Here is a 9,148-nt window from a genome sequence, read left to right as displayed (position 1 = left end):
GGGTGAAAGAGGTTTAAATGGCGGGGTGGGTGGGTTCGGGGTAGGATGAGCAGCCAATGGCTTAACTTCTCGGGGAGGAAGGGGCTGTTCCCAGCCCTAACCCGGAGGGTGGAATCCTTTCTATCTCCTCGCTCCGGTTGTCCGGCGGTCCTAGCAGCGAAGGGGGGAGGCGGGAAGCTCGGGAAGGTGTATGCACCCATCCCCCTCCGCGCCGCCGGTGCGGGCAGCGCGTGTGCAAGGCGGGCCGGGCCGCCGGGTCCCCGAGCGCCCGCTTCCCGTGCAGACCACGCCTGCATCGGGGCGCAGAACCGGCGCGGGCGGCCCTCTCCGCGTGCGGTTCCTAAATCGCTCCTGTCCGGGGTCCTGGAGAGTCCCCAGCGCCGGGGGTGGTGCCGCCCCCCCGCGGGCTTCCGCCCGGCGCTCTGTGACAAAGAGCTGGCTTGGGGGAGGGGAGGAGAGGCCGCAGCGCTCGCTCCCACCTCCCCCCACCCCTGCACGTGCAGAGGAACAATTTGTTTATCTTGGGCTTCAAGAATCCTTCCCTCCTCCGGGTTCTCCGAGGCCGCCCAGCCCCTCCTCTCTCCCCTCCCTCCTCTCCTTCCTGGGCGCGATCCTGCCCAGTCCCGCCCGCAGCACCTTCCTCCTCCCTTTCTTCCTCCCCTCCCCTCCCTCCTCCATCCCCTCTTGCCCGCCCTCCCCTCCCGGGAGGGGCGCTGCGCCGGGGGCCCTGCCCCTCCACCGCGCCGGAGTCGGCGCGCAGAGCCTGCCCGGAGCGCCCAGACCCGGCCGGTAGGGTTTTGAGGAAACGCGGCGATCCCCGAGTCTGGGAGGTTGGCTCTCGCTTTACAAACAGGAAGCGAAAACCACCGACACACGTAGCGCTTCTGATGGTGCCCGGAGGCGGGGCCGGTCCAGCCTCCTGGCTGCAGCCGGGGTCCCCTGGCAGCTGTTTCTCGCCTAGCACGCCGCGTACCCCAGCCCCCCGCGCCTTGGCGCCCTCCACCGGGAGGAGATCCGCTTTGAGAACCTGAGACCGAAGTATAGAATCTGAGACACTAGGATCTCAGCCTTGCCCACCCACGCCCTCCTTTCGCGTGTGTGTGTGTGTGTACACACCCCTCGCGTGCGGATTGCGTAGAAGTGAGCTGCTTTCGTGAGGCTCCCAAATTCCCTTTCCATAGGATCGCTCACCTGAGGGAGCCCTGGAACGCCTAGGCGCTTCCTTCGCAGGCTGGGACCCTCTGGAACAAAAGCCAGGGCCCAGCCCAGTGCCTGGTCCTTTTTGAATGCAGTCAAACAGTAGAGTTTGCGACCAGAAAGTTTCCTTGTTCGGGTTCTGTCCTCCCAGGTGCAATATGGGCCCTGGGGTGGGCCCACGGAGGATTTGGGGTGCACGCTCCTGGGTTGTAATGTCCCGCAGGTGGACCAAGCCAGAAATCCCAACCTTTCCTGGAAGAGGTCAGCTAGCCCAAGCAGCGCTCATTTTTGAAAATACAAAACGCTTTCTTGGGAAGATGGAGAGATTAGCTGTAAATTTCACAGGGAATCCCAATTCAGCAAGTTAGGAAACTTGAAAAGAATTACCTGAAGATTTTAAATCAACTTTGCAACAATAATTGAGCCTATTGATAGACACGTAAATGACAGGGTTGTCTATAGCTTCAACTGTTTCACATACGCCTCTTCCACAGATACCCATGGGAAGTACAGTGAAAATAAAGACTGAAATTTTAAGCAGAGTTGCTTGTAAACGCGAACCCCCCCCCCAATTAATATCCTCTTCAAGTTATATTTTCTTATCATTAGTTTTAAAATTCATTTTGTCTTCTGCAATGAAAGGGCACTTTAACTTGGCCTCTGTGTGAGAGAAAATCCTAAAAACAAGTGACAAAGAAAGTGATCTTCCCTCATTTTCTTGAACTCACTGCTGGATGGTAGTTGGACTCTGATGAGATACAGAGCGATTGCCTTTAGTTCTCAGATTGGGCACTGGGTTTGGAAAGTCCTAAAGAAGAACCACCCACCACAACCAAGTAATAATAAGCATGATGGTAAAAATGAAGATGACTAGGGTGCTTCTTTGATTGGTATTGTTTACCTTTTTAGGGCCAATGTGTTCAAAGGATTTAATATCAATTGCTTCTCTTTCTGCATGACTTGGGTCAAGAAGGCAGCCTAGGGAGTTAACGTAATGGCTATGTTGCTGAACTCCCATGTAGTCCACCGCACTTCGAGTCCCGGACCCCGTGGCTTAAACTTACGCCGGTCACATTACGTGCGTGCCCAAGATCCTGAGAGGAGAATGGAGGAGAAGGGATTGTGGCATGGCCATCTCCCTGGGATGGGGGTGATTTCTTACTTCCTGTTTCTCTGTGTCTCTCTGTCTTTCTGGGAAGCGCTCACGCCCTATAGCAAAACAAAACAAAACAAAAACAAAAACAAAAAAAAAGGACCTCTCCCAAAAAAAGAAGGCAGTTAAATGAGAACTTGCCGCCTTTGGATTTTTCTATTTTGTGCATTACAAGCAAAGGCATGAAAAACAAAAAGCAGAGTGGGTGAAGGGACATAGAACTCTTCCTTGGCTCCAGGCTGCTAAGTGGGACCTAGGCTTGGCAGGGATCCTCAGTAGCCTTGGTAGAGGAAGGAGCAAGAGGACTGATTTTGAAGCTGCACCACCTCAGGGGATACCTTTCCAGACATGATAGTCAGGGGAACCCCCCCCTCCCCGCACCTCCTCAGCAGCCATCACTTTCTACAGAAGATTTTCATCCCCCAAAGACTTGGTGGGAAATATGGACCTTGCTTATTAGAGTCTCCATTGTAAAAGTGTCCACCCCTAAAACCGTTTTACGGATTTGTTGTAACCAAAAGAGACATCATTCATTTGTTGTACAGGGGTCCTTGCCCTCCACCCTTATCCACAGAGGGTATGGTTCAAGACCCATAGTGGACGGCCAAAACTACAGATAGTACTGAACTCTCTGTGCTGTTTTTTCCCCTATATATTCACAGCAGTGATAAAGTTTAATGCATAAATTAGATGCAGTGAGAGATTAATAACAATAAGAATGAACTTAATTATAACAATCCAAGTTACGAAGGTGGTCTCTCTGTCAAAATATCTTACACCATGACCTGTGTTCATACTGCGATTGATCTTGGGGTAAAAGACAGTGGAAAGCAAAGCATAGATCAAATGTGGGGTACAATACTTGGAACTGAGGCCCTGGTTAACATCTTAAGATAAGTTTCAATAGGCAAGTTCATTTTCAAGGCCAAAGATAATCGGACTTAACCAGGGTCTAATCATGCAAGCATGTCACAAAACGTGACAGCACACCAGTTTCAAAATTTCAACATGGTGGTGGGTCCTACTTGACTGGAATAAGACCTAGATTATCTTAGGGACCTTTTTCACTGTGTGAGCACTGTCAGAACGTTCGAATATGCTTCATTTATATACAGCCTACAGACTGCATAAATCTGGGTGACCTCGGCTCTGAAGAGTTTAATCATATCAAATTCATTTGATCACAAATGTATTAATTACTGAGTATGCAAGACAACGGCAGCCTATCCAAAACGTTCCCATCCGTTCCTGGAGGAGATCCGGGACACAGCAACCTATTAGCCCGGTGTTAAACCTCCTTGTCATCCATTCTGGTTTTCCATTTCTTATCTGGCTGAAGGTAAATTACTGGCCGTGTATCCGGGTTTCTTGGCACACTTGTACCCACCAAGCCATTTCTAAACCTCTCCTATGATAACCTTTCCATTGGCTTATCCTGATTGGCTGCCATCATGGGTAATATTACAGACAGCTGTCTTTGGAAAAGTTTTCCATGGCTCAACAACGTGTGGCTTACGTTGTGAAAAACTTTTGGAAATTTCATTTCTCTGTCTTACATGGGTTGATCTTTTAATTCTCAAGCTTTGTTTTTTTTTTGGTTCGTTTGTTTAAGTTCAGTCCATATTTAAGTGTGCTATGTACTTTAGTGGTGATACATTTTATTTAGTGCTGGGCAGCTAGCAGTCAGAAAAATAGAACCGCTGTTAGTTAATTATTAGTCATAATCTATAAAATGTTCTTCAGTCTCAGCTCCCTCCGCCAGGCAGCTGGTATAATTTGATACTTCTCCATCCTGTCTCATTAGACTTGTAAGGGCAAACTTTAGAATCTTTTGCAAGTTTTCTGTTACCTGATAGAAAAATGAGCAATCCAGGTACATGATTTACTGGCATTTCTGTAAAAAGAGAGATGAAGATTTTCAAACTAAAACAGAATTATATAAAGTTATTTTCTAAATACCTCTGTGAGGTCAATAGCTAACTATTGTTGAAGAGGCTGCCTGACAAGACTCTCTTTCTCTCTCTCTCTCTCTCTCTCTCTCACACACACACACACACACAGAGGCACTGGTGCCACAGATGAGCTGTCGTCTAGTAAACCATTTTGCATATTACATAATAGTTCTTGGACACAATGGAAGTACTTATGTTTTATTTCATGTCATTTATGAAATTTTGTTTGTGATTAATGTTCTATATTTGTCAGTTAACAGTCCTGTGCTATATTTTTGAGCTTAGGATGGCCAAATTCTGTCTTTTTTCCACTTTACCCAGCAGAGGAAACTGTGAAATCAGTCAATCAGACATCAAACTCTTATAGAGAGGAATGTATTTAAAACACACTCTCAAATTCTTCAGAATATCTGCCTTTTGAAATCTCCCAAATAGCTTTACATTTTTCACCCTATTATTCGAAGACTGATTATTGAATTTTCAGCCCCATAGCTGCTTGCTCTGTTTTTCCTTCCCCCTCCTGTTGCCAACTTTTCTATCTTTGCCCTGATTTTTCGCACCTTTGCAAAAGAGTGGTAAGAAGCTATAAGAGGAGGAGAAATTGCGTTTTGGTGCTTCTAACGCTCACCTTGGGTAAGATAACCATATTGGATTGTGTATGCATTTGATTTTAGACACTGTTTATTCTGCCTTACCTTACCACAAATAACAGAGCATAGATTAAATTTTTAAATTTCATTCATTCATTCCCCAACATTATTACATGACTCCTAGTGCTTCACAGAATTTTGAATGCTGAATCACACTCTTATATCCAAAACCTTGACAATATACTTTGTAGGTTTTCGGCATCATTCTAGCAAAGCTGAAGGGGCTATGTCATCATTTATGCCAAGGGCCTTTCAGTAGTTTTAATCTTGGGGCTCTTATTTCCCCTTCCCAAGCTATTTTGAGAAAAGTAATATGCTTTGCTTTCTTCTTGTTTCAAACTAATTTAACATTGGTATCTGAAAAAAAGAAAGCTAATCTATAGATGATTTCTCCAAAAGTACAGGACACTCCTAAATTAAGCTAAGCTATAGATGATTGCTTCAAACTTATAGGAGACTCCCAAATTAAACGTTCACTGAAACCACACCATACTCTTAAAACAGAGACATTGCCAAAGTTCATTATTCAGGTTTGTGAGTTGGAAATGTCGTTTTTAGAAGACCAGCTATCACCAAGCACTGATTAATTCTCCTTAACGTAATTTGTTTGTTGAAATCTAAAACAGTTTCAAGAACAAAAGAAATAAGATTGGATGAAATTCTCAGAAATGGAGTTGAGGGCTTGCTATAGAAGAAATACTTAAAGCTCCTGGGTTCCATCAGTGGATCAGAGAAGGAGCACCCTTTTTTTATTTGTTTGTTAGTTTTTTTTTGTTTTTAAAGTCTACCTGGCTGGTCTATCTGTTCAGTGGTGGAGGGGCTTTTGAGTTTCTTTCTCCAAAAGCACAGAATTTCCTCAGGGGCATATACACATATGTAGGCAAAGGAAACTGCTGTTAATGGCTCCATTTTATTACTTTCTTTTTTTGTTTTGTTTTGTTTTTAAGAGATTTTTGTTATAGGGCATGTATGCTCACCAGAGACAAAGAGAGAGACAGGAAGCGAGAAATCGCCCCTGAGAGGGGATGGCCACTTGATCCCCTCTCCTCCAGTATCCTCTCGGGATTTTGGGCATGCACACACATGTGCTCGGTGTGTTTTTTCAGCCACCAGGTCTGAGACTCAAACCACAGTTGGCTATGTGGGAGTCCAGTGCCTTAACACCATGCCACATGCTGGCCCCCCTGGCTTCATTTTTCAGACAAGCTGTGCACACTTTTCTTAGGGAATTTTTTTTTAAAAAGAATTATTGTATTTAGCTTTACTTATCCATTTATTTATTTTCATTTGACCAGACAAGGATAGAGTGAGAGAGAGAAAGAGAGTGAGAGAGAAGGGGAAAAAAACAAGCCACCAGGTCTGGGACTCAAATCATGGTTGGCCATGTGGGAGTCCAACACATTTAACCATCATGCCACCTGGTGGCCCCTCTTAAAGATTTTTTTTTAAGTTTATTTTTGTAGACAGAGTGGACACTCTCCCCAGGGTCTTCACATCATTATCTCCCCCATCTGGGGGAGCCCTGCAGCCTGCCAGGATCCTGGGTGTACCAGAAAGTACCCACGGATGTTCAGGTAGGTCAGGGAGGAGAATCAGAACCCTTCCAATATGGCTTCCGAAACCACACAGCAGAGTCTCCACTGTGTGCACCAGCTTGGCTGGGTCAGGGGACTTTAATACAAATGCAGACGACTTGCAGTACTTTCTCTATCATAGGAAAGTGAGTTCTTAAAAATGTCAGTGCCTCCTAATTATATTGGACCTCCTGTCAACTTGAAATGACCTTTGTGCTCGAGTAGAAACTTTAAAAATACTGATAACATTCCTCTCTCCTCTAGCAATGACTTAGTAACTCTAGAAAACTTCAGTGAAACCTTTCATTTTAAATACCAACTTCGAGAATTCCTTTTCTAACTCTGTAACTCTCCATCCCGTTGAGTAGAATCTCGTGTAATGTTTTGTGTTTCTGGACGCTCTAAGCCTCAATGATATCAACTTCTGCCTGTGAAGACGTTCTCGGGCTCCATCCCTGGATAGCTCTCCTTCGCTCTCTCAAGCTCCTTCTCTAACTCCAGAACACTTGTCTGGACAAGGGCTTCTTTCGTTCAGAGGAGGAGGCTGAAGTACTGTGAGTCTATTTGTGTAGATTCAATTCTGGTTCTAACTGGGACTCCACAGAATTGCACAGCTCTGAAAGTCTGGCTCTGCTTGGGCCCTATATTCACACCTTGGTTGGTTATTTTTCCCATCTTTGGCTATTTGTTAGATGCCGGAAGTAGCTCAGTGATCGAGAATGAACATAAAGTGATGAGTATCCAGTAAAAGTCTCTAAGGAACGGGTAAGATACCGGAGGCAAAGGGGATGAACGTTTTGGAGGAACATTCTGGAACGGGTGGCAGGGGAGACAGACATGTGCGAGATTGCTACCTTTGCTCATTTTGCTTTTAGCAGTCTTTTCTGAACCTGCAGACCTTACTGAAACTGGACTCTAGATTTTCAAGAGCTAATGGCTCCATGGTTCGCCTCTAGGAGAACATCATGTTCCTAAAGAGTTCCATACGCTCTTAAATTATTGCTCCTTCCATTTGAATTAGATTCCTTCAATTCAGCGATTCTCACCGCAGAGATTTTTGTTTCCCTGTCCTAAGAACACTTGGCAACGCTGGGAGACATTTTTGGTTGTCACAACTCGAGGGATGGTACAGAGTATAACGGGTAGAAGCCAAGGAGGCTGTTATATAACCCACAAGGAGACTCCAACAAAGAATTTCGAGGTCCATGATATCAATGTTCCTGCTCTTGAGAAATCCTCTTTAAACAAGGAGCTCGCCTACAGTGTGAAACTGTAATAGGGGATGAGTCTACACAATGTGACTTCACTCAGTTTTTCGAAAATACTCCCTAACTGGGGCCAGCAAGTGACATGGCGGTTAAGGTGCTGGACTCCCACAGGGCCGACCACGGTTCGAGTTGCAGACCTGGCAGCTTGAAAATCATACCGGGTATATGTGCATGTGTGCCCAGAATCCAAGGAGAAGAATGGAGGAGGAGGGATTGCAGCATGGCCATCCCCACTGGGGGAAGATATCTCACTTTCCTTCTCACAGTCTCCCTCCCATGTACACGCCTTATGGCAAAAACATTAAAAAACAAACAAACAAACAAAACTCTGTCCCTTAAATAGTGGGGCAAGGTGAAGGGACCATGATGAGGCGGTGCCTGGGAAGCTAGAGGGCTACTTAGTTGCATCTCAGCTCTGCCTGAGCTGGGTGTGAAACCTCCTGGCAGCCTCTTATGTCATGAGCATGGGCCCTGTAGGTCAGGAAGGTGAGGAGTTGTCATTCTTTTACCTCATGGTGTGACTGTTAGGATCACAGGAGTTACGGTATGGAAGAGTCCGAGCGACTGAATGGTGCTGCACACATGCTAGGGACCTTTCTATGAATTGCTTCCATTTCCCTTAGCTGTGGCTTCCTGTCCCCATGCAGACTTCAAGGTGAGCATTCATTCATAAGCGAAGGCCTGGTGAATCCATGATGTGTGAGCGCTCCATTTCGGCACCGTTCTAGACGCCGGGAACAGTGGAGAACGGGGCGTGTTTGCTCTCACTGGACAGCAGCAGGGCGTAATTCTTTCACCTTTCATCTTAGCTTTAGGAGATGGTGTTTGTGGTTTTTATTAGATACGTTAATGGGAACCATGAACAAGCCAACAAAATTCTAAGGATGCTAAATGCTTTGTATCTTGTAAGCATTGCTTTCTGTAACAAATGTTCCTTTCATTTTTTTTTTTTTTTGAGAGAGGTTTTTGCTATAGGGCATGTGCGCTTGCCAGAAAGACAGAGAGACAGAGAGATAGAAAGCGAGAAATCACCCCCCAGGGGGGATGGCCACGCCGCAATCCCTTCTCCTCCATTCTCCTCTCCAGATCTTGGGCACACACGCCCACGCACCCGGCATGAGTTTAAGCCAATGGGTCCCATACTCAAACCACGGTCGACTACGTGGGAGGTCAGCGACATAGCCACTACGCTAACTGCTGGTCCCCACAAATGTTCTTTTCTTTACTCCCTCCCTCACTGCCTCCTTCTTTCTTTCTCTCTTTCTTTCTTGCTAAAGGGCACATGTGCCCACCAGAGAGAGGGAAAGCAAGACAACACTCTCCCCTCCTCCCTATCCCACAATCCCTTTCTTCA

General features: G+C 46.2%; 1 protein-coding gene across 1 annotated transcript in view; it reads left to right on the top strand.

Moving 5' to 3' along the window:
• The window catches only part of MAML3 (mastermind like transcriptional coactivator 3), a 523,718-nt gene that overhangs the window by 2,129 nt on the left and 512,441 nt on the right, over positions 1 to 9,148 (top strand).

This window comes from Tupaia chinensis, unplaced genomic scaffold, assembly GCF_000334495.1.
Source record: "Tupaia chinensis unplaced genomic scaffold, TupChi_1.0 Scaffold000127_2, whole genome shotgun sequence".
NCBI lineage: Eukaryota > Metazoa > Chordata > Mammalia > Scandentia > Tupaiidae > Tupaia > Tupaia belangeri.
This window is presented reverse-complemented; position numbering and strand designations above follow the sequence as displayed.